The sequence below is a fragment of the Poecilia formosa genome, unplaced genomic scaffold (genome assembly GCF_000485575.1).
Source record: "Poecilia formosa unplaced genomic scaffold, Poecilia_formosa-5.1.2 Scaffold149, whole genome shotgun sequence".
Taxonomy (NCBI): domain Eukaryota; kingdom Metazoa; phylum Chordata; class Actinopteri; order Cyprinodontiformes; family Poeciliidae; genus Poecilia; species Poecilia formosa.
In genome coordinates this window covers 894478-922425 of record NW_006800088.1, presented here as the reverse complement: position 1 = coordinate 922425, position 27948 = coordinate 894478, and the positions used below count along the sequence as shown (strand labels likewise).

The window sequence follows — 27948 nt, the reverse complement described above, 5'->3', positions numbered from 1 at the left end:
AAATCTAGCGGCTAAATGTGGCCGTCAGCCACGATTTGTAGGAGATTTATAAGAAGCTTTGAAATAAATTCATATAATCACATGAATCTAGAAAGAAAATCTAAGATTATTTAACAGTTAAGCAGCAATCGGTTTTTACCAAAATTCCATGAGAAACCGTATTTGGGAAAAGCTTCAAAAATATCTCCAAAGACCCCATTTTGGCAGGATTCCCATCCAGTCTGCAGAATAAGGAAGAAGATTGGACTGTTTTCCAGTTCTCAATAACTATAGAGAAAAAAAAAGAAAATAACAGACTTTTAAACTTTATTTCTCATCTATTTATCTTAATATCACTCCTTTCTCTCCATCATCCTCACTTCCCTTTTCTTCTTCTTTCTGTCCATATTTCTGGTTTATATGGTTTATATCCCATCCATACAACTCAAAATTAAATAAATGAATAAATAAATCAGGGATTCTTGCATGTCTTTATCACAGCCCCAATGAGGAGGACTAGTTCTGCAATGTTCAGAAGTTCATTTTGTAAAGATGTCTGTAAAAATAAAACTAGAAAACAGTCTGGAAAAGTCAGGATATTTTGTTTTAAAAATGTTTAGAGATCGGCAGCAAAGCCTGGTGGTGTTGCGTCGCCACGTCTCCATGACAACCTGTGTATATTTTGGGAGCCATGACAGGAAGTAGCTTCTGTCACTCCTACCAGCACAAACGTAAAAACACAAAGAGTTCAGTGAAATCTTTGAACTGCCTTCTTTGAGCCAATTAAACATTTCCATTTCAAAAGAGCCACTTTTTAAACCCCCATAGTTACAAAGTAAAATATCCCCAGAAGCACAAAAGAGGATAGATTTTTATAAATATGGTAGAAATTAAACAAAAACATATAATTGTCAGATTGAGCTTTTACAAAAGAAAGAAAGAACTCTGTTTTATAGAATAAGGCCAGCTTGGTGCACTCTACATAAATATGGAAAGAGAAGAAGGACACTTAGAGATAATAAGGACATCATTTAAAACTGAAACACATTGCATTGCTTCCGGTGGCCTTGCGGTTTTCTTCTGTTGCATTCTGCACATATACTGAATCAAAACATGCAGAAGAATCGCTAGAATCAAAATGTTCAGGTGGGTCTGATGTTAAACAAAGCTCAAAATCACCAAAATCAGCACAGTGAAAGATCTATAATGCAGTGGGCTTGTGTGCATAAACTATTTGAAATATGGGGACGTTTAAAATAAAACACTATCTGGTGAAATCTCCTGGAAAGCTGAAAATGAGTTGTTAACGACATGATAATAAACGTCCAGATAAAAAGAAACTGTTCAGCAGACAAATAAATAAATAAATAAATAAATAAACAAAACATAAACTTTCTGCCATGGCAACCAGAGTCAACAAACCCAAATCCTGTTGAGAGCTGAGCTGAAGAAGAGGAGAGAGGAAGAAGAGAGATTGTGCAGAAAGGAAAGGTCAAAGGTCGTTCTCTCTGTAGGCTCCAACTTTGTAAAATGTTATAGAAGAAGAGTGTCGCAAACATTATGTTGCACCAATTATTAACAGCAAACCCATAACTGTGCCTATAGTGATTTTTTTTTACATAAAACATTTCCTTGTAATATAAAAATGTGCAAAAGTTAAAAGTTGAATTTTTCTACGCCAGTAACTATTAGGTTAGGCAGTTGCATTAAAAATGAACAAACTTTAACGTGTTTTACAGGCAAACTCAAAAGATCCTTTCTTAAAAAAAGCTTTTTGAAAAAGTATGTTTCGTTAATAATAAAAAAATGAAATATGGAAATAAAAGAGTTGAGCCTGGGGTGTTTCATAACCAGAGGATAGTAAAGTTTACTTGCTTAAATCTGCCAACAGGACTGAACACAATCGATCAAATCTGTGGTCTTAATATCAGCAGAAACTCTCTGGTACCTTCAAACAAACAAGATGCGACTCTGGTGGAGAAAAACTAGCAAAGAACCTGGAGCTGTGAAGGCAACACACTAAGCCGAGCCCTCCGACACACACTCCCTCCCTTCAGCCCAGATTTTAGAGAGAGGCACCTCTTCACACCGGGACAATGGATCCGCGGGGTGCCAATTACAGCGATTGGCACCTTTATTTGAGCGAGGAAGAGGCGAGCATAGCAGCAGAAAGAAGACCAGATGGGTGGCCAGTTTGAAAATACGAGGGAGGGAACTGGAGGGGCGGCGGGCAGGGAGGAGGCGGAGCGGAGGAAGAGGCTGCGGCGGTAAACATCTCCTACAGAGGAATGAACTAATTGATTCTTTACAGCTCTTTCTGAAAAGGTGAGCTCCATCCAGTCGGAAACACAAACAAACAGAAGCGGCCTCGCTGTTTGGGTCGGGTCAGCAACATGACATCCTCCTGATGCCGGTTCCACATCTGACAGGCTTCCAGGAACGGGACGGCGTCGCGTCGCGTCTGTCCTCACATGAAGACGAAAGTTTAGGAACGATTCCTACATCCTCCAAACCGTAACCAGAGGAGACATACAGGTAAACAAAAGGTGCAAAATGTTTCCCTGAACATGCTTCCTTATGAGAAACATGTTCTGCAGGGAACATATGTGTCAAACTCAAGGCCCGGGGGCCGAATCTGGCCCGCCGAAGCTTTTTCATGTGGCCCTTTAGACTCAAAATTACATCAATAAGTCCTTCCAGTTTTTAACAAATCTGCAAAATTCACACAAAATCAACAGATCTCCACATTTTTTTCTTAGATTTTACTGTAAATTTTCTCAAAATTGGTCAGAGACACTGAGTTTAAGTGACAGCTGCCTCAGCCTTACTTGATGTCAATAGTGTGTAACTGATATGGCGAGTAACAAAAAGTCACATTTAACACATTAGAGCAAATATCTTGAAAATTCCTTACAAACATTTCTAAATTGGCACCACAAAATCTGTAAAGTGATTGCAAAAAAAACAAAAAAACAAAAACAAAAACAAACAAAAACTAAAACAATCACAGAATCTTGGCTAGGTGCTCTATGCAACCTATGTTATGTAATTTAGCAGTTTATTTGGTTTTATCAATACATGTTTTGGCATTCCGGCCCTTTAAGAACATTCAGATTTTTGATGTAGCCCAAAATGAAACTGAGTTTGACTCCCCTGACGTAGAACATGCAGCAAAACTGAAAATAGATTCAGTAACAGAGGAGTAACTCTATGCATCAAAAACTTTAAAGCAATTAAAAACTTCTGTTGTTGTGAATTTTCCCTTGGGATTATTAAAGTACATTGATTTATTTGTTCATTTTAATTGTTTCAAAATGAATTAATTGATTTTTTTTAAAATTCTGTTTGGTTCGTCCTAATTATGTTAAGAAATGTTTGTAAAAGTTTTCTTTTAGAGGAATTCTATTTAATTATTGGTTGTATTTTGTTAATTTCTTTAATAAACAAATTAAAAGCAACTAGACTCTTTGTTATGATTAATTAATTAAACAGTACTGATGCTATGCATCTCTGTGTTTCACCATCTTCCTGCTTCTGAAGAAGAAAAGGTCCAACAGAACCAATCGATGTACTGAAGTCGCCTTCTGGTACATTAAGCCTAAAAAAATTTAAAAGACAGATCAAATTAAATGAAACCAGAGTAGTCTAAATATGGCGGATTTTGAAGGCATCCAAATGCACAAAAATAATTTTAAGAAATCATAGTTTGATTTGAAAGTTTTGTTTTAAACCGCTTGATTGAACATCTTGATTTAAAATTTGAATCTAATTTTTAAAAATTGCCTTTTTTTGTAACAGAGTTGAATATTTGTAAGGCATTGAGAATAAAACACCAGCAGAGGTCATTATAATTTATTGTTAAATGAAGAATTTATGACACTAATTAGAAGAAAACCCAAAACCCTAGTGGATTATTTAAACCACGAACTAAAATCTGCTCTAATTTAATTTAACATAATTTCACATGTGATCCTGAATTTGATTAGTAAACGTTTCACCTTGGCGACATTCTGGACTGTATTTAGTTGTCGTTTGAAAATATTCTGATGTTATTATCACAGAGGACTTGTCCATATTTGGGTTGCTCTCCTGCTCATGACGATTTTTTGGTTTAAAGATAATTTAAAAGTATCTTTAAAGCCAGGACGAAGCAGAATCAGACTGGTGGTTGGTCCCTCTCTGATTAGCAGGAAGTGAACCCTGCACCCTATGCGTTCGCTCAGATCAGATCACTTCCTCTCCGGCTCTCGGATTCTGTTTGTGGTTCTGAATGAACTCTGCTCCACATTGGCTCCGTTTCTCTATCTGTGCCCACTGTATGTGTCTGTATGTCTGTGTTTCTGGAGGGTCCGCTGACCTTCAGGAACGCCTCACTGTCCGGCTGCAGCCCCCGTCTCTTCTTCTCTGCTCTCTTTCCTCCGTTTCCCCCCCTCACGTATCTTCCCCCTGTAAAGCAGCTCAGCCGCCCATCGGGGGGCCTCTCCACTAATTAGGGTCACTAATTGGAGGTCGGTCAGAGCAGAGACCCCTCCACACCTGCACGATCATGTGACTTTCAAAGAGGTGCGTAGGGTGAAAGGTCACGGAGTCGGGGTGTGGGAGGGGGTGTTGGATTAGACAGAATAGACGGCGGAGGAGACGGGATATAAGAACGTGGTCAGAGACAAGACAACAAAAAGGGTAAAACAGAGCGCTGCAGAGGCTCTTGGGAAGGTAAACAACACAACGACAAACATTTACAGACAGGAAGACGTGTTAAGCGATAAGGGCGCCTGGTCAAAGGTTAATTGTCAGGTGACCTGCAGGGCCGAGGGCCCCAGAACCCGCCTGCCTTTCCTGGCCTCCGTGGACTAAGTGATGGCTCGCTGTTTTGACACAATTCACACAAGAGTCGGGCTTAAGCTCGCCCCAAAGGTTCACAGCTGCATTCCTGAGAACCAGGCCAACCCAAACGCCGCGGCGGGAAGCGGGAGGAACGGTTCTTTCTTCACTGGATGTGAGACGAAGTGGAACACCGGGTCTTATGAAGGTGTTTAAATGATATGTTGAAATAAATGTTTTTACTGTCTTTGTTTCCAACACCTTTTGGCCTGATACCCCTAAGTTGCATTCTGTGCAATCAACTGTCTTTAGAAGCCATCCAATCAGTGAACATCGTCCATCAGGGCATCCATGGAGACACAGGAGCATCACTGAAACCAAGGAGCAGACCAGAGAGTTCAGACAGGAAGTTACAGAAAAGTTTAAAGCAGAACTAGGTTATGAAAAGATTTCGGAAACATTAAACCCTGCACCCTACGCTGTTCAACCAATCCACCGAGAACAGAATGAGCAAAGAGGATTTGCAACCGTAAAACCTACCAAGACACAGATGTCACGCAGCAAGTGAGGTCAAAAATCAGAGAAGCAGCTGAGAGGCTTACGGTGACTGTGGCAAAGATTCACGGCTCAGGTGGAAGAATCTGTTGAGAGGTATGTTCCCCACTTCACAAATCTGCAACATTTTAAAAAGAGCAAGAAAAATACATTCATTGTTGGAAGAAAGTTTACCAAAAGCCATGGAAGAGATACAGCAAACTGTCAATATAGGGACAATAAAAACTGAACGTTTTGGCCTAACATCGTCCTCCACAGTGAAGCTGCTCAGAGATGATGAAACCAAGAACAACCTTGGAAGAAAATCTAAGACTCCACACCGGAGGTTCCTCTTCCAGCAGGAGGAGGTGTACTGGCTTTGATCAAATCACATCATGACCCATTAAATGTCCAGAAATAAATCCAATTGGGAATCTTTGCCAGACTTGAAAACTGATATTCACAGATACTTTCCCTCCAGTGACTTTGACTCTGGGTTTTATTTTAAAAACAATAAAAACAAAGCAAAAGGGATACAAAGTTTTTTCTGCCAAATGGTAGCAAAAATGGAAGGTCACCAGTCTGTAGTCTATGAAAACACATTACGAACCATTTTGGATGAAAATTCATTAAATCTTATGATAAATAGATATTTAAAAATGGATGATGTGAAAGGAAACCAGTCAGAACTCAAATTCCTTTGCTTGAGTGATATTTTGATTTCCATCTAGCCTCTTTGTTTTGATTGTTATTATTCAGCTATGGAAACTGAATGGATGAAATAATTTCATGATCTGTGGCTGTTTCAAAAGTCCTGGTATTACATTATGGACCAGATGGCCTAAATCTGAATTTACAATGTTACTATCCGATATGAATTTTCCACAATGATCAAAATAAAGTATAAATAACCCCTTAAAAATATTATTATGCTAAAACTATGCCTTTGAATTACAGCTTTGTTATTGCAACATTTTTGGAGGGCATATTTTGAAAGCTTGTAGATGAATTGTGTTTCCAAACATACAAAAAAAATCATTTTCAGTCCCTTCTGCGAGCTTCAAAAGCAAGGCCTGCTGCAGGATGAAAGCTGAAATAGCCAGCATTCATAATCAAGAATAGAAGGTGATCCATCATATTTTGTGTATTTTGTGGCATTGTGACACACACACACACACACACACACACACACACACACACACACACACACACACACACACACACACGCACACACGTTGGCCATCATTGCTGCCTAAATCTTCCCCTCTTTCAATCTGTCAACCTTTCACAGGGCTAAATAAATCCCCTCCTTCATGCAAAGAGGTGCAGCCGATTGCTTGGAAAGTTGAGCAGGCACATTCAATTTTCCCTTTCCGCAGAGGAAATCTAAACCATGGTGTAATACGAAGAGAGCCCACAGTCTTTTTCCTGAAATGGTTGTGGTGATGCTGCCCAGATATCTCTCTTTCTCTCTTTTTTTAATTCCTAAATCCTTCTATTCAAACTCACCGCCATGCTTATAGAGGCTTCAAGGTCGCTTCTTTTGTTTGTGCAACCAAGTACATGAGCGGGCGATACTTTCCATCACCTCCTCCCCTCTGCTTTTACACCTCTGATCGTTTGTCTTTATTCAGGTGCATCACGTGAGACAAGCACGACTCACACAGAGATGTTTGCATGGCTATCTTTGTGGGGACTTTCCATTGACTTCCATTCATTTGTACAGCCTAAACCTTACCCTTGTCATAACCCTAAACCTAAACAAAACTCAATTCACACCTTAGTCCTAAATCTGACCCCTGACCCAAAAACAATGGTTTTCCTTGTGGGGACCAGACTTCGGTCCCCACAAGGAGCAGTGGGTCTCCACAATGTTGTATGTGTCAGGGAAATGGTCCCCACAAGGTATTAAAAACAAGCACACATACGCGCACACACACACACACTTTCCAGCCTCGTCTGGTTTGAGTCTGGATATAAACCAGCCCCATTTCTGTGCTCATCTGCCTTGATTAGGTCAGTGCAGTAGTTGAAAGTGATCACAGCTCAAGGACACAAGATGGCACCGTGCTTTGTTTCCTCGACCAACAATGAGCGAGATCTCTGCAGCACCCGTTTGTCTGTTAACCATCAGCAGCCTTGAGAGGAAAAACTGAAAAAAAAAGTTTGTTTTTTCGAATCCAAAGTAATGGCTTCCACTTGTTCTTCTTCTTTATGTTCAGTCATCTGACGGCAGTAATGCAAAGTGCTTCCCAGCTTAATGCATGCAAGGTTTTTTTTTTTTTTTTTGCAGGAAGCAATACATTTCTTTGTTGTCAGAAAATCAAGACTCACTGAGCTGGGAATGCATTCAAGGTGAACTGATAGAAGCTAATTAGATACTCAGGGACTCTGGTGATGAGCCTGTTATTCAGGATTCGAGGACATTAATGTGTTTTTGAAAATAACTCGGGTAATGTACAATCTGCGGTGAAAACGCCGCAGTTATTTTCAAGGAAATCGCGGCATGACGACGAGAAACAAGAATCTACACGAGACAAACTTATTAGAGAGTGTTTTTTATGTTTGCGTCTTAATGTCAGGCAGCGTCTCATTGAAAGCTTGAGGATACTGATTTAACGTTAATGCAGCTTAATGATCGTATTATAGCGCTCCATTACAATCTCTTGATGTTTTTTTTTTCCACATTTCAGTCAGACTTCTAGTGCTGTGAAAAAATAAAACTCCTTTCAGGTTTTTGGAGGTTTTTTTTTTTTTTCATTTAAATGTTTCAGACTGAATAGATTTTAAAATTGGACAAAGTCAGCCTGAGCAGATATGTTTAAATAAATGGTTTAATATTTTTTTTTTCTCATTTTGTATTCATTTTGGCTTGTTGTAATAATTTGTCCACCACAGCTAAAGGCTGACACATCAAGCTAGCTTTAGGCTAAACTAGAAACCAGAATTTGTCATTTTGTCAACTAAAATAAAATTATGAAATAAAATGACATAACCACCACCATGCTTGACATCAACCAAATCAAATCTGTAAACTGCCAAATTACATAGATGTGAAAAGATGTTTAATAATATTCAATCTTGAGAAAGCAGAGACAGTTATTTATTCATATTTTGACATTCAGTTTTGTCTGTATGTTTTGCCACAAACGACCCTTTGAAGATATTCATGAAAATGAGTTTGACGCACCTGATCTAAAACAATCAGGTGCAACAGAAAATCAGAATTAGACGAAATCTAAAATCAATCTGATAGATTTAACAGCACTGCAGCCACATTATTATGAGGTCATATGTTTCTGTATAGTATTAAATAAGATTATTATTTTTTTTTTTACTTTAGCTTGTGAATATAGATGAATTTAAAGTTACATTCTTTAGGATTTGTGTCGGTCAATATGGTTTCTGTTGTGCTTTTGTTGCATTTTCATGTTTTGTCATCGTAATACTGGTGTTTCTCTAGTGTAATATTAAATATTATAGTAATCTAGTCTAACTTTGTTTTCCTGTGCTTTTATTTTGTCATTTCTATTTCCTCTCAGTAATTATGACATTGCTCTCCTTGGCTCCTCCTAATTGTTCTTTGTAACTTGTTCCCTGCGTATTTATAGTTCTTCAGTCTTTTTCCAGATTCTCCATCATCGATGTGTCACCGGTTTGCTCCTTGTCATTTATCCTCGTGCCTCCTACTGTTTCATGCATGTCCTCTTTAATAAATATTGCACCGTGCCCAGATGGGTGGGATACCGCCTGCCTGCTTGTGCAGCACAAACAAAATGGAATATAATCAATATTTCTTATATGCTGCCTGTGAAACGTACTCGTAAAGCCCTGCTTGGTTAAAAACCAGGCCGGTTATTTACCACTTACGATTGTCACATGAAGTTTGAAAGATCAGTCTGATAACTTCAGGTCCTTCTCTGGTAATTACTGAAATATCATCTGAGTTTGTTCTAAGTCAGAATTAGAGATAAACACAAACTCACTGGATTACCAGAAAACATTCGTATATATTTTGTTCTGAATGAAATGAGCGAATCAGCCAGATTTCCTCAGATTTTAAATGGCAAATTGAAGAACTTAAATTCCCCTGCAAATTCTAACTTTACAAAATCTGAATTAATTTCTAGCTTGGATAATCCATACTGGTGCATTTGAAAAGTTTTTTAATGCCTTTTAAAATTAATTTGTTTTGACTTACTACTTTCTCTTGTTAATGGTCGTTATTTATGCACTTCCTAACCCCAACTACTCTAATTATTCACTTTTAAGATTAAGAGAAGTGACACCAAACAACCTTGGCAAGTTTACTACTTTCATGACATAAAGTCAGAAACATCAGATGGTAACATCTTTAAAGCTGTTTTTTACAATTTTAGCCCAGCTAGCGGAGTTAGCATGGCTGATTGTAACAGCTGTCACTCCCTAAATGTATTAATCTTCATTGTAAATGTTCCTGCTTCGTGTTAAAGTTCTCCAGCTGGCCGGTCTCATTTCCAAATCCTTTGTTTTTCTCAGCAACCTTTCTTAGAGCGCCACAAGACAAAAAAAATAAAGCAAGTTTCTCTAATCTGGTTACCCTTGCAGTTGCTGCAGAGACCCCTTATCGCTCCTCTGCTAACGGATCAAATGCTCCTGCATGTAGTTTTCTCTCCAGTTGCTAATATTCTGATAACGCAACACAATATATAAAAATCTAGTGCGCAGCAGACAATACGTCTCTTATTTTGAAGGAGAAGATGGTGAACTTCTCCTTCACCATCAGAGAGATTTTTTCACGAAAGCAAATATTTCCAAATACTTTTTTTGAATAAAGGGAACATTTTGAGGAAATCTCCTCAGTTGGCTGACATGTGCAGCTGACCAGCTGCATGCAGGACGGGGATGAGATGAACTGCTACCAGAGCAAACCCTGTATTTTCTCTGCCTATCCTTAAAAAAAACAACAACTTTGATTGCAGGAATTGAAAGACAGACAATTTTGGTCGCGTTGAATTCATAACTTTATAAACTGTATTACAGTTTTTAACTTGGCAAACCCTCAAGTAATGCTGTCAGTCACAAAAGGTGGAAACCAGCAGTTTATATGACAAGGCAGGACATTTCCAGGTAAACATTTGTTGCAAAATCCATTTTAGTGTTTTTGTTGTCATTTTTTGATGAGTTAACCTGTACATCTTCTTGCAGCTTTCCTGTTTATCAGAAACATTAATGGAAGCTGCAGGCAATAGAAACAAACACTGCATGGAGAAATCAATCCTGTTACCTCGTCCCTCCTAGTATTTGAGGATTGTGGAGTTTAAAGGATTTCAGACTTTATACATATGCCACTTTTTCCAAATGTCAACTTGCGTTTCTCTTTCCTCTCTGTGACTTAATTTGAACCCTGAGATTTATGCATTCAGCTCCGCAAAGGTGCCGATTGATTTTCCATCAGCATTATTGCGCCGAAGCGGCCGTATATATTCAGGCGCCTCTAGATAATGAGGTGCGAAGAGCTAGCAGGTATTTCGCACATTCCTGAATGACCGGGTCAATTTGACCTCATTAGATTTCCTTTATTTTCACTTATTCTATTAAGTAGACTTGTTTGCTTTTGCCATTGTCTGGCTGAGTCCCAACTTCTCTTTGTTCGCTGCTCTGGTAAAATGACATTCTTCAAATCTCACATAAGAAGCCATTGATGAATTAGGGACAAGTTTGGGTTGTCTGATCCAAGAAAAGTCTTATCCTCATTAACATGGAGTAGAAAGCAAAACGAGCAGGTGAAACCGGTTCAGATAACTGGAGAAAACTCACATTCTTGGAAAAAAAAAAACATTTGTTAACACAAAGTCTGCTCTCTTCTTCCTCAAAAGGAAGCAAGAGGATGAAAATAAAAAGCAGTAAAAGAGTAATAAAAAATTCCAAATTGTACTAAAGAACACTAGTTAACTCTCAGTGACGATCCCAGTAAATTTCCACCGCTGTGTTAAGAAAAGAGATTAAGCTCATATTTAATCATGAAATTATTGTTGAACTCGTTTCTCTGTAGAAGAAGTCATAAAAGCTTTTCATGAAAACAACTTAAGGTTTGCAGTTTATTACTGTTTGCATTGATATTGATAAATCAATCCTACAAAAGGACTTAGAGGCTAAATAAACTACAATTTAAAATCTTATGAAGCAATTTACAACCAGGACAAATGAAAACTTTATTAGAAATTAAATTACCTCATTACTGAACTCTATCTTTTTATTTTTGTCTTTCTGTTGGTAAAGAACATGGCTCATGTTTATTAGCTGACCTGCTGAATGAACTTTTATTAAAATATATAAGAGTACTGAGTCACTCAGCTGAATAACTCAGGGATAATATTGATTACTGCTTTGATGTCAGCGATGTTGTGAAGATTCATGTTTTTTTTAGGAGTCTTTCCTTTTTGTTTCCATTAACAGGATTTCTCATAGAGCACTTACTGATGAAGATGATGTAAATAAAAAAAGCCAACGGATAAACATGGGCTCTTTCTCAATATTTAAAATGTTCCATAAAAAATGTAGAAAACTACAAACTTTAAGCACTTTGTATCAACAGGAGAAAAAGAAACTCACAAACAAACCTAACCCACGCTTACTGATTGGTACTCCTTCTAATTAACGTGAAACCAACATAAACTTTTCAGCAATTATTGAAAATCTACATTTTTCACGCTGTCAGGGATATCTAAGTGGCAATTCTTAACTTTCCGTGTTCCTGTAGTATAAATATGAGAGGAGAAAATGCCCTGAGAACAGGACATGTGATACAGACTTAATTACTTCTGTAAATAATTAAAATGGCAAAAAATGAAACGGCCGCAGTCACATCTGATCGGAACAAAGACTGAAAAGTTGAAAACAACCAGAACTGTGAGAAACAAGGTTACTTCACACAGTGAGCATGATGGACGGGAAGGTGAAAAAAAAAAACGTCCTTGAGAAAAAAGTGTAATCTTGACGTCCTCATAGCAACCATTTGCTCTGCAATAGCAGCACCGGCAGTAACCGTAGAGGACATTGTGTTTGCAGAGTCAGAGATCCTGGGCTGACATGCTGAGCTGATGACTGTCTTAGCTAGCAAGCTAAGCTTGGTTTTTATTGGTAGTTGCTCATTATTTCATGCTGAACATCCAGCACTGAACATGAAATAAGTTTCATCTGAATGTCTCCTTAGCCATGAAACAGAATTATGAGACGTAAATTTGTCAGATACGCGAATTATTTGAGTATTAGGAGTTTGAAGAAGTCAGCGTTTCCATTGACAATATATTTGCGCAAATTCGAATTATAAATATCAATTTGTGTAATGAAAACATGCCATTTTTTTAAACAAGTTATGTTTTCACTGAAAAGTTCTTGCACCAGGATGATGTGTTTTTTCAGTTGTATTGAAATTAGCGTTCACTTTTATTTCAGGTCATGTGATCAACAACCGGATGTCATTAAAGACGAAGAAGACGACAGGAAGTGGTAGGACTGTTTTAATAACTTATCTGGAGAACAAACATTCATTTCTTGCATCATCGTTTCTTATTTAACAGAAACAAAAATAATATTTTTTTTGACATTAGCATAACGTTGACAAAATTTTGCACACTTTTATAATGTTGCACCATTAACTGCCATGATGGCGAATCGGGAACGTCCCACTTAGCTGCTATGGGTGCACTGGTATTCCCCTCAATAATCCCTTAAACTAAGTTCTCATTTGATTTTATTTAGAGCAGGTGGTTTCACCTTTCAAATGGCCCCTGCATCGTTCTTAAACTAATTCCAGCCCTTCAATTGGATCATCCGGACGGGCCTTTCTTCGTCCTCTGGCTCTCCAGGGTCATGGCGGCTTGCCCTCATTAGGAACAGAGGGTCTCGACCCAGTCCATCACCTTATTTGTGTTCCCCCTATTAAAGCCAACGCGACCACACATGAGTCAAAGTTCCTACCCGGATTGTAACCTATAACCTCGGGAACTTCATTTCGCTCTTTGTCTGCGTTCACGCCTCATTCACACAAGCCGCAGAAATCCGTTTAGTTTGGGAAAAGGTGGGCGGGGGCGAAATAAAGGACCGGGGGAGAGGGGAGGGGGGACACGAGACATCACTTCCTCATCCTGTCTCTGCGACAAAAAGCCCCGGAGGCGCGGGCGCGCACGCGCAGGAGAGAATCCGAGGCACAACACGATCACTTTATGAAGGCAGAGGAGAAGAGCTGGAAAGAGACCGGGTTTATTCGGAAAGGAGGAAGAGGAGGAAGAGGAGAGGAGGAGGAGGGAGTTGCTTTTCAACGGACGTGTGAACAAAAGCCTGGTCAAACTGTCGGGTCTGCAGCCCAGGGTGTTTACTGCTCTCGTATCTATGACCAACAAATCAAGGATGCCCCCCACCCTCTTCCCCTCACCTCCACTAGCGCTGCAGCTCTCCACTGCCCTCCGCCCCCCCGCTCCCCCTTTTCCCTTGAGCTGCCCGCCCGGCATTATTGGGAACAGCAAATTAAGGAACCATCCATCTGGGTGTGATCACCAATTACGGAGGGAAACTGTCAGCACGCATTAGGGCCTGCAGGGAAGGCGGGCATGCTGGGGCGGCTTTAAAAAGAGAAAAGAAAAACCCGAAAGGGAGTTACTGAGTGATAAATTGATTTAATTTGATCAAGAAGCGATTCAATCAATCTCGTATTATATAATATTTCCCTGCTTTTCCTCCTCAGTTGTTTTCAGAAGAGAAAGTCGATGCATGCATTCTGCATGTTCGAAATGGCCAAAATGTTCCCAAAGTCCTTCGGAATGAAATAAATATCGCCTTTGAATAATTTTTTAAAGAGAAAACATGACGCGGCTCACAGCCGGCCCCCTTTTGTTGCTGCTCACTGGTACAGGCGGTGATTCCCTGTAACACTTCTCCTCCGGCCAGCTTTCCCCCAACACAATGGAGCCGTCATTAACTTTTTGCTCCATCGGAATGCTGAAAGACCTTGACGACCGAACACCCATTTTTCCTCCCCTCCCGCCTCCGTGCATCCCGATTTCTCCCCTCGCTTGCTGTGTTTGCAGGGCCCTCATTTGTGAAGGCCAGGTGTGTGCAAACTCACAGTGCCAGGGAAGAGGTGGGAGAGGGGGGGCTGGCAGCATACAAAGGGAATACACAGCTAAACTAAGGCCTTGGGATGATCCTGGGAATTTTTGTGTTGTAGCCTGAATTCATATATCCAGCCTATGGTTCCCAAACCGGGGGTCGAGACCTTCAGATGGGCCTGAAGGCAACATGATAGACAGTGACAACAGCATTGTCGTCTAATCGAAGAGTTTTGTGCTTTCCTCTTTTATTTTATCGTTGGGAATTTGCAACAAATTTCTCAAAAGCATTTTATGATGTTCTGTGAAAAAGCAAAGAAGTATAAACAACCATCCTTCTCTGAGAAGAGAGAAGTGCTTAGCTGAACAAGATGGCTGCCGGTGTTTGGAAGCATGGGCAAAATGGACTGAACGTCTTTGTTCACTTCCTCTGCTGCCATTAACTACAGGCAGACTACACTTCTAAAACTGTGCAGCAAATAATGGCTCACAGCTTCTTTTTCTGTTCGCTGATTGGCCCCATTGAAAATCTTTTGGAAGAATCCAAGTCATTGGGAGAAACCCAAGTGAAAAGAGATGAGAATCAAGTGGAGCTACTTAGGACGCCGATGACCAGGCTAGAGTTTTGTAAACTTCACAGAGATCTTTGCAGACTGTGTGAAAATTAATATTTTTTTGCCCTGACTGACTCTTATGTGCTCTTAAGAACTTCTTGCTTTACGTTAATGCATTTAACATTTCACGTTTTGTAAGCACCGCAGCGTGAAGCAAACGAAAACCTTCCTGCGAGTCTCAGAACCGGACCTGTGGGAGTTTGTGCGCAGAAAACCAGACGGTTTCTGTGCAATGTGTCACTTTGAATATGTGCTCTGGTGGTGCATCTGAGTATGAATGTGTGAATGAGTCATTGTGTGCATGTGTGGGTGTGTGTGAGAGGATAACTGGAGGACGAGGGGCAGGGGGCTGTGGGGACGAAGGCGGGCGGCGGGAGTCCGAAGGGGAAGACTGCAATTTGACCCAAAGTTGCTCACCAGCCAGAGTGCCAGGTTGTTTCTTGAAGGCTCAGAGTTTCTTTTTTTTTTGGAGCATCACAGCAGGGTAGGGGTAAAGGGTTAGGTGGCAAAGGGAAGCGGAGGAGGAGGTGTGGTTTGTAGCCGTGGAGAATAGGGGGGGACCAGGACTAATTGCCACTAATTGAATGGGATGTGCTGATCAGATGGGAGGCTGTGGAAGTAATCGGAGTTGTCACAGTAGATAACGCTGCGCGGTCCAAGAGTGTCCGCCTCATGTGACAGCCTGTAACCTAGCCTGTGAGAGGGCACTGGACCCCTTTGTCCCGGCCACAAAGGGGGGGAAAGAAGACAAAGTCGCCGGTTACAGTGGGGACCGACAGACCCAGAGCGGTGGGAGGATGGAAACGGAGGGGGGAGAGGAGGAGGAGTTTGCCAGGGTTCCGAAACTGAAAATGTTAAAATGGTTTGAAAATGAGATGTCGATGCTTCGACTGAGTGTTTCTGTGAGTTGCGTGCCGGCTTACGTTTCATTTCGGAGCGCGTGATTTTTCTGTTTCAATTGTTCGAAGTTGCAGGAAAGTGAAGTCACTCTTAGAAACGAGCACAGAAAGTCCTATTTAGATCTTTCAACGTTACAGAAAAGGTTCAGATCACTGAATCCAGAGAAACTCATCAGGAGAAACAACTCATTACCTTACATCAACACTTAAGACCCTCTACTTTATAGACTCAAACATGGAGAAACATGACTTGATTTAGTTTTATCAAGTCATGAGTGCAGAGAAACCCCTACTAGTTTATAAACTCTTATTCTTATTTAACACGGGGAACCAATATGTAGTTCTATACTTTTACCTTTTTGTACTTTTATTGTTCTCTTGCTTTTCTTTTATTTTTGTTTGCATTTCCTCTAACTCACGTAAAGCACTTTGAATTGCCTTGTTGGTGAAAATGTGCTACATAAATAAAATTACCATACCTTATGGGAAGAAGAAGCCAAACATAAGCAAACACAAATCACAGCCGAAGAAATTCAGACCAAATCTGGGATGTAAACACCTCAACTGAATTCCAGCTTCACAGCCCCATTCCCACAGCATGCTGCTGCCACCACTGTGCTTCTCTAAGGAGACAATGTGCTCAGAGGGCCAGTTTTTCTCCAGACATAGGATTTCATTTAAAGGCCAAACAAATCAGTTCTGGTTTCATCTGACTTGCGGAAAACTTTAAATGAGACTTTATTTGATTTCACTTTGTTGTTGCTCTTTCTAAAGCTGTCCTGTAAACAGATCCTCCCACCTGAGCTGTGGATGTCTGCAGCTCCTCCACTGGACTCAGTCGAGTTGTGCTTTCCATTTCCATTTGCAACCCGTCTGAATTTGAAAAGATGAACTGCGTCACATCACCAGAGCTGCATATAAGCTCTGGTGCTTTTAAGAGTCAAAACCTTGAACAATATGAGAAAAGAAAAGTTGAGCCAATTGAACAGATGAAATAAAGCATTTCGTTAGACGCAGGGTTACAGAACGCGAACAAAAGTCAGGAAAAATCAAATGCCGAGCCGGTTCTATGAATGGTGACAAATTTTAAAACAACAGGTGTTATTTATGGAAAAGAATCAGAAAGAATAAGAAATGTTTAGTTTTCTTTACATTTGTTAAGAAACAGATTCAGAGAAAACAGCTGAACTTTGAAGTGGTGCTTTAAAACTCGATTTAGTTAAAAAACAAAGGAGCATTCCGCTGTTCTTAAAACACATTCGAAGTCAGATACAAATATATTGAAACATTAAAAATTTGGTTTTAATATCATCAAAAACTTCCAGAAAAAAAAGTTAGGATAAGTTTTATCATATTGCTACAAATAAAACTTGTTGTTACTGTAATGCTGTTGCACTGAGTTTATGCTCATTTTTTTAAAAACATGTTTAAAGGGCCAATTATGTTCCCACCACATCTGACCTGAAAGTCTAAACACCTTCACACCTGTTGAGCGTGTCCGAAACATCATGGCCGCCGAAGCATGATGACGACGATGACTGGAGCTGATGAAGAAGAGGCGTGAGAAACAGGGAGTGAGGTAAAAAGTCGGCTGTAGGTCTTTCCCAAGACCACAGCAGTCCAATTAATCAGGGTTTCTCCCTCTGCACATCTGACTTTCTTTCACACACACACACACACACACACCCACACACACACACACACCCACACACATTTGCGTGGCTATCTTTGTGGGGACTTTCCATTGACTTCCATTCATTTCTACAACCTAAACCTTACCTTTACCCTTTTCCTAACCATCACATACCTAACCCTACCCCTAACCAAAACTCAATTCATACCTCAGCCCTAACTCTGACCCCTGACCCAAAAACAGGGTTTCCCCTTGTGGAGACCAGGCTCCCGTCCCCACAAGGAGCAATTGGTCCCCACAACGTAGTATATGTCAGGAAAATCGTCCCCACAAGGTATTACAAACAAACGCACACACACACCTACACACACAGAGCTGCTGTGAACTCAGTAGGTGCTACCGAAGGAGGGGTTAAGTCTTGTCAGCATTGATGAGAGTGGGCCAGAGTTGTGTGTGTTCATCTAACGGTGTGTGTGTGTGGGTTTGTTTCTTTGCAGTTTTGTGATGGTGTGTGTGTATGTACGTGTGTGTGTGTGTGTGTATATGTGTGTGTGTGTGTGCTGTGGAAAGGGCAAGCTATGCATGTAATGGGCAACCCAGGGCACGCAGATGTGCAAGAGTGTCGCGCTAAGCCCTGGTGCAGCCTACTGCGAGAGGTCATGACCTTTACAGAATCAGTGCCTCTGCATGTCAGGACTAATGGAAGGGCCCCACCAGCTGCACCGAGGAGGAGGAAGAGGTGGAGGAGGAAGAGGAGAGGTGGGTGAAGTAAGGAGAAGTGAACAAACACTGCGATGGGGCGGAGGGGAGGGGAAGAAGAAACGGGACGGGAAGTTTTGGGAGGGATGGTGGGAGGAGAAATGGCGCTGAAGAAGAAGAAGAAGTAGTTTGAGGTGTGAGAGGGTGGGAGGAAACGGGGGGAGGAAGAGTTTTAAGAGGGAAGTTTGAGGGGAGAGCTGAGTGTTTAAAGAAAAAAGTTGGAGAAAGGAGAAGAAGAAGAAGAAGAAGAAGAAGAAGAAGAAGAAGAAGAAGAAGAAGAAGAAGAGGGAATATTGCAAACATGGATACTGAGTGGAAACAGGAGGTTTCTAAAAGAAAATTCAAGGTAAGGAATAAAAAAGAAACAACATGATGCAGATGAAAATGTGTTTGTGTAACCGTAAAAGAGGGAGGAGAGATAGAGGGATGAAGAGATGGAAGGAAACAGAGACATGGGTGTGGTCTGAGAGATAAAAACTGACTTTTTTCCCTTTAGCTCCTGGTTCTGGACCGGCCCGTCCTTTAATCTCCATCAGCAGCTTTACTGAAACCGTCGCTGTAAAACTGAGACTTCTGCACACACAATCTGACGCCAGGATTTAATTAAGCCAACATTCTTGTTGAAGCATGCAGTTTTAATCTAAAATAAAGATATTTCAGAATACTGAAGTCTGACGTTTATTTAATACAATACTAATTAATGTCTCAATGAAGAGTTAAAATCAAATTTTTTCTGTCTCACCACAGATGTAAATATACTCATAAATTCACTGGTTGTAGTTCATAAGTTTTATTTTAATTTATGCCGTAAACTCCCAACTAAAAAAAAGAAAAATTATTTTCTTCAAAATAAAAATTCTTTATAACAAATTATGAAAATGTGTCACTTTTAATTTCAAGTACTTAAAAAAACACCTTTACCTTTAGACAGTTTAATTCTGTAAAGTATCTCTGTAATGCTCTACATTCTCTCGTTTACTTATTAGATGTTGTTATTGAATAAAGTTTAATGTAATACCAGTAAAACAAAATGTATTAATTTCTTTGAGCATCAAGAAACTCAGTTTTTATAAAATTTATAGGAACATTTCTGCTTAGGAGAAAATGTTTATTTCCATTACAGCTTCCAGTTAATATTTGGAACAACAAAACAAAACAAAAGAGTTTAAAGTTTGTTTTCAGTCGTTTTTAGCACTATGCAGTTTTAATTTCATTTGAATATTTTGATGTCACAAAAACCGAAACATTAGAAAAACAAAGAAGTTGAGCAAACAAAATAGATGTTTTTTTTTGTATTTCTTATGTAAACATATCTAATAATCTTTAGATGTTTTGATATATTTTTAATGCGCATAAATAAAGTGTTAATGAAATGGATAAATATTTAAATTCTTGTCACTTAAAACAAAACAAAAACCCTTTCACTCATCGGTCTATTTAATTAGTTGCTCATCTTTACTGATGTTGCAGATTCAAAAGTTTTTATACCTGTTTAATAAATACTAGAATCAAGTAATTAGAAATCTGTAAATTAAGAAAAAAAATTCAGAAATTATAGCCAGCATTTTAGCAAAAACAACAAAAAAAACAAACTTAATTCAGGGCAAAATAGGAAAAAAAAATCAACTCCTTCTTCAGGTGTTTTTTTATGTTTCAGACGATACAAATATCATCTCCTTTATATCTGATTATTCTGTTTCTATTGTCAGACCTGATTTTGAACTTATTCCAGTCCATTTCGTGCTATTCGGCAATCAATCCAACACATTTCCTCAATAATAATAGCAAGTGAAGAACGCAATCCGGTGTTAAAGACGTATAAGTGATTTGGACGCCAAGCGCTCGGTGTTTGTTCACTGTTTGAGCTGCAGACAGTGTATCACCATCAGACACCGGGCTTCCTCCTCTGTAAAAACCCAGAGATGGTGCCACTTAGTGCCGGGTCCAGCAGATGGTCTCCCCCGCCAACCCCTGAACTCATCCCTGTGAGGCGGTGATGGTTTTATAAAAACCCAGTGAGGGACGGCTCTGACGGCACGTCTGGGCTGCTGTCAGGCGCCGTTGTTTCTGGAGTCATGCATGACGTCTGTGTGGAGCCGTGAAGATAAATGCAGAGGTGTAGAAATAATATAGAATAATAAAAATAATTATTCTATATTTTTTTATTATAAGGAGTGAAGAGGATGCTGGAAGGCAGCACCTTCCTCTTTGTTTTACAGGAAGAAAATGTGAATTTATGAAGCGATTCACCTCTGCAGCTCAGAGGAACCTGTTGAAGAGAGAGCAGAGCAACAAGTGGCAGATGGCAGAGCAAGAGCGCCACCTACAGCGCATGAAGGGAACAGACACACACACACACACAAACGCTTTCAGAAAAGACGGTTCGTTTGCTACTATTAAAGCCAAACATTAGTAAACATACAGCATAAACAGATTATTTTATGATTTAATAGAAGAACATTTATTACAAGGCTTCCAAGAAAAATTAAGTAAAAAAAAATGTGGATACACAAAAAATAAAACATCTTCAATAATTTTTCTAATATTTAGACTACCTCTTATTTGACTGTTTATTTTCCAAAATTATTTTTACATTTTGCCTGATTTTATTTCTTCAATTGATTTTTATTTTACACAAATTAACTAAAAGGATAAGCCCAAATAAAAAAAGAGAAAATATTGTGATATTTGGTTTGCTCTTTGATGATAAAGCAAGCAAACAAAAAATAATCCTTCTGAAGCAGAAAAGAATTACACACAAAAATGATCCAAAATGTCAAAATGACCTGCAGAGTCAGTCATTTCTTTTGTATTGTTTTACAGTGACGTTCATAAACATGGCAGGAACAGCACAACAATAACAAAAAGTTACAGAAAATCATTTATTCATTCATAGCAAGCCCCTCGAAAATTTATTAGATTCTAAATTATGTTCTTTCGACCAATATTATTTGTTTGAGAAAACATAGTCTGGTTATCCTGCTGCAGCATAACTCAGAAATCTTCCAGGAGCCATTGTAATTTGGATACATCTGTGATAAAAAACCTGCAACCAAGATACGGTGAGGAAGAAGCTACGCTCTGTTTAAGGCAGACGTACTATTTCACCATTGATTATCGATTAGACTTCATACGGAATACCCAGCCGGATGAGAGTGTTTCGGTGTGAACGATGCCGGATTGCACGTTTCGTCCTTGAGAAGCCTGAAATCCCGTTTTCTGGACGCTCGTCCTCTCGGCTTTACCAATCAGGGAGCTCGGGCGTCTGTGCGCTGCTGCGCTGAGACCAATCCCAGAGGGGGAATATAGTCACTTACTCTCTCCAATAGACTCGGACATCATCCCCTGGTCTAAACTGATGCGGAGACAAATCCGCTGGCCCACTTCCACCCCCACGGGAGGAGTGAATAATCAGGCTGCTATTCTCAGTGACAACAGCCCGGACTCGTTCATTTACACCTGCAGCCTCGGATGTTTGCGTGAGGATTATGGAATAGCTGCCATTGGAAGCTGTGACTTCATGATATGATGTCAAATGGGAATCGTATTCAAAATCCCATTAGGAGGATGCATAAATAGCCGGTGGCTCTAAAAAACCCCAAAAAACAACTAAATTATTACTACAAAAAAAAAAAGAGATGATTCCTGTTTGGACAAAACTGAATAGGTTTTGTGAAAGGAGGGATGTGTGAGGCAGCAGATATAGGTTTGGTGGAGGCGGCATCAGCAGCGGTTGGCTTGTTTGTTTGTTTCCAGCGTACAGTGGAGTCACCAGGAGGCCAGCAGTATCTGCGAGGCTCTTCTGTCACAACACATCCCGTCTCCCTCCTCAAGCACACTCCATCTTTCCTGCTCCCCCTGTTAAATTCAAACATCCTCCTCTGTGAATTTACAGAAATCAAACATGTCACCACCGAGCTAAGATGAAAATAAAAAAGAAACCAACAAAGAAAAACCTCTCCCTCCTCTCCTCCTCTTGTGATTTGTCTCTTAAAATCTTTCATTCCCCTTCCTGTTGCGCAGCGCCGCCGAAGGCTGCGTCTTCCGCAGAAAGAAAGAAAGAAAAAAAAAAGGTCACGGCCTCCGCTGGCCTCTCGTTGACCCCGGCCCCGACCTGAGCGCGGAGAGCTCCCTCTGTCAGCTGCAGCTGCGGCGCTGCTAAAAGCCGGCATAATCCAATCACACAGTTATTAGAGCTGAGTAGGCCGCGGCCCCGAAACAGGTGAGTGTGACTTTTTAAAAATATTTTTCCCCCCTCCTCTGCCTCCTAATCTCGCTGCCTGACTCAGATTTGGCTAATTTCACACGCTGGATGCAAAACCCCAGCCCATAATCACATCCTTCAGCCCTCCCCTCCACTCCCCTCACTCCCTCAAAAATCATATCAGTGGTGATGAAATCCAACGATCTGTCACCTCGGCCCATTGTGCTGCGAGTATTAAACGAACTGATGCCGCGGCCGCGTCACTTTCTCTCAGCTTCATTAGGGAGCTGTTTGTTTTTTAAGCAGAGGCAGCTGAGTTCATGCAGATGACGGAGGGCGTAAAGGGTTGCCAGGGTTCAGTTTTTTAACTTGAGAGGCACGCATTGTGCTCGAACCAATCGTGATATTTGGAAGTGAGGCAACAGGGAGAAAGGAAAACCTATAAACAACAATTAAGATGCTTTAGAAAGATTATGTCCTTTAATTGAGTCCCTTTTTTTGGTTGTTGCTTGGCGACGCTTTAAGCAACTAATAAAATATTAAGCGACCCGTTTTGAGTCGTTCTGCTGCCTATAGCGTTTTGAAACCTGGAGCTTATTTATGCTTTGCTCACCTTTAATCCTCCTCTAGGACATTTATTTTTGGGTTTTTGATTAGATTTAGATTTATTTTTGTTACATAACTTTAGTTGTGGGAATGCAGATTCAATAAAATCTCATATTTCATCATTAGTTTTTTTCTTATTTAAATAAGTTAATCTGTGCTTCTCTGGCAAGATTTTGTCTCCCATTAAAAATTCAAGATAACACATTAAAATTAGAATATTGAAATCTTTTCAATATTTCATGTTTTATTCTTCACAAAACATGAAAATTGTATTTTATGTGCTGCAAATCAACTTATTGCATACCTTAAAATAAAAAACAATTATAAAAATAAAAACAAATATTAAATAAAACAAATGATATATATAATTCTTTACAAACTTAAATAATGCCCACCAAAATTTTATTAAACATTATTAAATTCTTTAAAAAAAAAAGAGATATCTTAATCAATAATACTGATATTTAAAGGGTTAAATATTTTCAGAAAATTGATTTATATTTGCCAGGTGATGAGGAATGTAATTAATGATAGCATTCTTTAATTTAAAATTGATAAAATATGTTGAAACATTTCTATAGCATTTTTTGTGTGTGCGTCTCTAAGGGACCCTGACGGAGCACTTTAATGTCAAATAACTTTCCACAAAATATAAAAATTGATCAAAATCAATCAATGTGGCAGCCAGTTGTTGATTCAGGCAATAGATAAAAACCCTCTGTATAATTTACAAATTCAGTAAATGGGACAAAGAAAAACTTTTGTTTTCTGAAGAAAAAAAAACAAAAGAGGAACTTTAAACACTTAAATCAGAAATTAAGAGATCAAAATGTCAGAAAATGGATTGTTTTTAGATTGCAGACCATAAATTAAAATCATATCTCTACAGCAAAGTTAGAAAAAGCTTTTTAAAAATGTTTAAGGCTTAGGGTTTTATAGTGTAGCTTCTCTGAAAAGTGGATAACAAATAGTTATCCTCATTAAGGAAGTTATTCTGTCCTAATTCTAATCCCAAAATATATTTATGATTGAATCAGCTTGTTTAAAGGTAAAACGCTGAGGGCAACCAAGGATTTAAAAGAACTCATTCTGTAAATGTTCCTCCTACAAATCACAAAAGATGCAACCTCCACATCAAAACACAGGCTGGATCCTTCTTTTTTTTTTTTTTTTCAGGGGTCAGATTATTTCATTTTGTGTAAACATCACATGGCGTCAAATAAAAGTTGAGCGCACATACACTATTTATATCCCTCAATAGGAAACAGCAGAGCGAACGGTTAGGGCCACAGTTCAGAGGCAGATTAGTGGGTTGCACGTGTTTCGTGTCCTCAGATGACCGCGAACTTGAACTTTTAACATCGGCTTTTCAGCTTTTTCTCTTTCTTTTATGAACCGCAGCGATGTCAGATTAAAAAAATATTTCAATGTAGTCAGGCTGAAATTTATCTATGGTGATGTCCAAATCTGAAATGAAATGAAATGCCTGTTGTGACTGATGTCAAACACGGACAGGTCAGCTCGCCGCTCTTCGTTGGGACAGCAGCCGCTTCATTTCTGAACTGCGTCGTTTCATCAGCTCGCCTGCGTTGTTGGTGTGCCATCGACTTATAGTCCGAGGACAACACTCGCTCAACCCCTCTCTGCCCTCGCCTGCACGGTGCTCGGTCATTAGTGCGTAGCAGCACATGCAGGCTGCGGCTCACAGCTGAAAGCACATTAGCTACTTCACGCTGCGTGACTTCACGGAGTCTCGGATCGTCCGCGCGATTCAATGAGGAAAGAACTGAAGACGGGGCTGATCTCAGCACAAACGTGTGAAGAAATCCTCAACTTGCAAAATGCCTTGAAAAAGCATTCACATCCTTAGGAGTTTTAAGGACGTCCTCACACTACAACAACCTTCGATTAGGTTGTTTATTGGGGATAAATGTGATGTAAGCATGGTGCAAATGTAACGTGGAAGGAAAATGAAACTGTTTCTAAAATCTGAATAGTGGGCTCTTTACTTGCATTCTTAATCCTTGTATGTAGAAATGGGGTCCAACCGACCCCACACACGTAAAACTTGTATCATTTGCCATTTGCCATAGTCCTCTACGTTTGCCTCTGTCCTCGCACGCACAAGGGTTAAACAAGGACTTTGGGTCATTACTCAACCCAATATACTTTGGACTTCTTCATTCCAACATCTGTATACCCAGATGTTGGTTGGATTTGTCCAACTAGCATGTCTAAAGACTCTGTTCCCTCTGACCGCTGCTCTGGATTTAGCTTTATTACATCTGACCACTTTTCCTGTCAGCAAGTAATTTTTCATGAAGCCAATAAAAGTTAAATTCTGGTCTAAGCTGACCAGAACAACTTCTTCCACGTGATTCGGTGTCCTCTTTACAGCTTGTGGCAAACTGCACACTCTTGATTTTCTTATTTCAGGTCTTTAATAAGAGCAGAATATTGGTTTTCCGTTGAGCTACTGCTCGTCCAAATTGCCACGGGACTCCTGGTTGACGCTCCCCTTGCCTGGTCTGTCGATGTGTGTTTGTTGTTACGCCCCATTGGATTTTTATCCATTACCTAACTTTACTTCAAACTTCTCCACAACCTTCTCTCTGCTGTCTTTGCCCTCCATGATGTTGTTTGTTCCCCAATGTTCACTTGAGGCCTTCACAGAACTGCTGCATTTATTATGCATATGCACAGGTGAACTATTTTTATCAATCAGGTAAATTCATGAGATAATTGGTTGAAATTGAGATAATTGGTTGAAATTGATTTTATTAAGGGTTTTTCATTTTTATTTTATTGCATTTTTAATTGTTAAAAAAGTTTGATCACATTATATTATCCACAATTAAGTGCTACTTTGTGTTAATGTGTCCCAAGAAACAATAAAGTACAATGAAAGTTGTGGTTGTAACCTGAAGATTTGTAAATTTGTGGTTACTTTTTCAGTGCTTTGTTGGTGAACATAAGATGATTTACTGTTTATCATTTTTACTTTTTATATTTAATTACACTGTTTTCTGTAAAAGTTAATTATATAAATTGTACACATTTAATAAATTTTATGTTACTGGCTTAATGCATTCATTTGTTATAACTTTATCCTTTCACATTAAAAGAAAGCAGACTTACGAGTGAAATAGATATGAATTAACATAATTAGACAAAAAAGTGCAATAAAGGCTGATTGGACATAAACTTATACTTTCACTGATCCACGTGATTCACAAAGAAATGTTTTCCATCAAACCAGAATGAATAAAACACACTGAAAAAAAAAAAAAAGAAATAAGAAGAATCAACTTCCTAAATGATGTCCAGCTCTTCTAGACAGCCGCTGATACTAATGTGACCTGGTATGGCGAAGCTTTCTAAAGACGCTGAAGGGTCACGAGTGAAGGTCACGGCCCTGGGCTGCAGGAGGTTCTGGTGCTCAGGTGGAGCCCGGAATGGCCACAAGCAGTACAGGAGGGAAGAAAAGAGTCATTAAATCACAAGGACAAAGCATCACAAAAACGCTTTTCATCCCTGCACCGTGCAGGACGTCCTCCTGAACCCCGGGGGCGGAAGAAAAGAATAAAATTTAAATGAGTTCTTGTGATTATTTTAAATATTTCTAAAAATAAAGAGGCCCGGCTGTCAGCAATGTGTCTGCAGGAATTTAAATGAGGACATTTAGTTTTTTATTGAAACTTTATCTGTGGTGAGTGAAGTAACAGTTCTTTTTTTATTGTTGGAAAACAGTAAAAACATAATATAGAATATAAACATATAAAAATACTGTTGCATATGGCTCTCATATACAACAAAATATATATCCGATTGTTTTTTGACCTTCTCTGTAGGAAGTGTGATACATTACTTTTTTTAATGGCTATGCAAAGATTATTTTCTGTGGAGTCAAAGGTCGGTTGGGTCAAACGTTAGTGAAAGTTTTGTAATTGTAAACAAAAGTTATGTTTCCTTCTCTTTTAACCTCCCTAAACATTTAGCTAGCAAGTTAGCCTGCTATGATGACGTTAGCCAAGTAGTTTGCTTGTACTAATTTAGGATTAATGGCACAAGGTAAACAAAATTAAAATGACAAAAAATCAGCATTACTCACACAAGAAGCTGAAAATTGAAGCTGTTTTCAGCTTCTTCAGTCTGAAAAAGCAACAGCTGTTTGTTAGAAACGTGCTAGCGTCACGTCAACAAGTTAGCTTTAGAGGGGGAAAATGGTAGAAAAGAGCTGATTAGATTTAACATGTAAAACAGCTGTTAAAAGTTGGAAGAGAAACTACATAATTTACACTCATTACCTGGTTTTCTTGTGAAATACTCCAACATGAGGCGTTTCATTTTACTCTTAGCTATTTGGCCGTTTTAAGACTTGCTGTTGCTTCTGTCCATTTGTGTCGTCATGTTAAGAGACGCCGTTTCTTCTTCTTCTTCTTCTTCTTTGATGTTTACTGGCGGTTGGCAAACAACGAAAATGGTGCATTACCGCCACCAACTGGTATGGAGTGTGGACCAGGATGTCACTCAATTATTACATTCTATTAAATAACTGCGTTAATTTAAGATATCGAAATATTATCTGATAAATGTTACTTTTCGAATTATTTCTAAATAAATCATGTTAAGAGATTTGCTGCGTTCTCTACATTTAAGTATAAAAAATGTTGTAAAAAGAAGAATATATTCTACCAGTTACTTTGGTGATAGTATGAAGTGGTGGAAAATTCAATGTTCACTTTATTACAGTACACTTACAACAAAATAAAAATAAAAATGTTATACTTTATGGTGTTTCAGAAAAAAA

At 39.3% G+C, this 27948-nt stretch overlaps 1 protein-coding gene across 1 annotated transcript in view; it reads left to right on the top strand.

Annotated features, from left to right (window-relative positions):
• The first annotated feature begins 18613 nt into the window (after positions 1-18613).
• Positions 18614-27948, top strand: part of shtn2 (shootin 2) — a 24665-nt gene continuing 15330 nt past the window's right edge. Inside the window, exon 1 of the mRNA XM_016677170.1 lies at positions 18614-18674. The gene's annotated coding sequence lies outside the window, so the exon portion shown is untranslated. The remainder of the gene's footprint in view (positions 18675-27948) is intronic.